This window comes from Octopus bimaculoides, chromosome 13 (assembly GCF_001194135.2).
Source record: "Octopus bimaculoides isolate UCB-OBI-ISO-001 chromosome 13, ASM119413v2, whole genome shotgun sequence".
NCBI lineage: Eukaryota > Metazoa > Mollusca > Cephalopoda > Octopoda > Octopodidae > Octopus > Octopus bimaculoides.
Genome location: NC_068993.1, coordinates 15,379,810 through 15,380,865, shown reverse-complemented (window position 1 = coordinate 15,380,865; position 1,056 = coordinate 15,379,810).

Sequence of the window (1,056 nt, the reverse complement as noted above, 5' to 3'; positions counted from 1 at the left end):
ACTGGTTGTTGATGTCATTTTATTTCTTTCGACCGGAAATGTTTGCAATGGTTCCGCCTTTCATGAACTTAAATTTGTATTTTATATATCAAGTTCTAGTGATATGAGAGAGTAAGGATGAATTCAATGTGTTGTGCTCTGTATAATATAGAAGGGAATGTATTAAGCGAGGCGGGTATTAGGTTTTATAACCGTAGTTGACAGCTCATAAATCAGCCAGAGAGAAATGTAAGTGCTTATTTAATAGCTTTCTTGTACATAAGGTCAATGATTGTAGCATCGATATGTACACATCCCTTTCCAGAAGCTCTGTGATCGATTATGGTGTCAATGAGTCTGAGCCATGGCAAGCCTTCAGCGTATCTACACAGATTGGCTCTTAATTCCCCCACGTTGTATGCGGCTTATTAATGAAAAGAAACGATACAATATCAGTCTCAAAGTGACCATATAAATGATAGTGTCCCCATCGGCAAGTATTGTTGAAGACAAGACAGAAAACAAAAGCGGAGAGTGCAATCAAATTTGACGTACGTCACACACAAAGGATGCGTCATGAAAGAGGTAAACAACACTAGTCTAATAATTTTTCAGCGAAAATCCCTTGGACGCTGACCTGAAGTCATTTCTATTGTCCCATACACAAGAATTCTTTTATGTATCCGTGTAACGTCACCGTATAGCTGCAGGTGCGTGAGCATATTTAACCTAGCTTCGAAATCACATTCCTTTAGAAACTTTTCATAATTATAGTAACAAAACGTTGTTTAATGTGTACAATAAGCTATTTAAAGACATAATTCGTTACTTCTATATAAAGCATTAATTCCATTCACAAATCATATTCCTAAACTACTACAATTAGAGCTTTCAGTAACGGATATAGCTATTGTTAGTAGATTGGAGACAGTCTGCCGTTTCACGTTTATAACTCGTATTCTATTTTCTCTATTAAATATATGATTACACACACGCACACACAGACACACATACATACATGCATACATACATACATACATACATACATACATACATATATATATATAAATACTAATA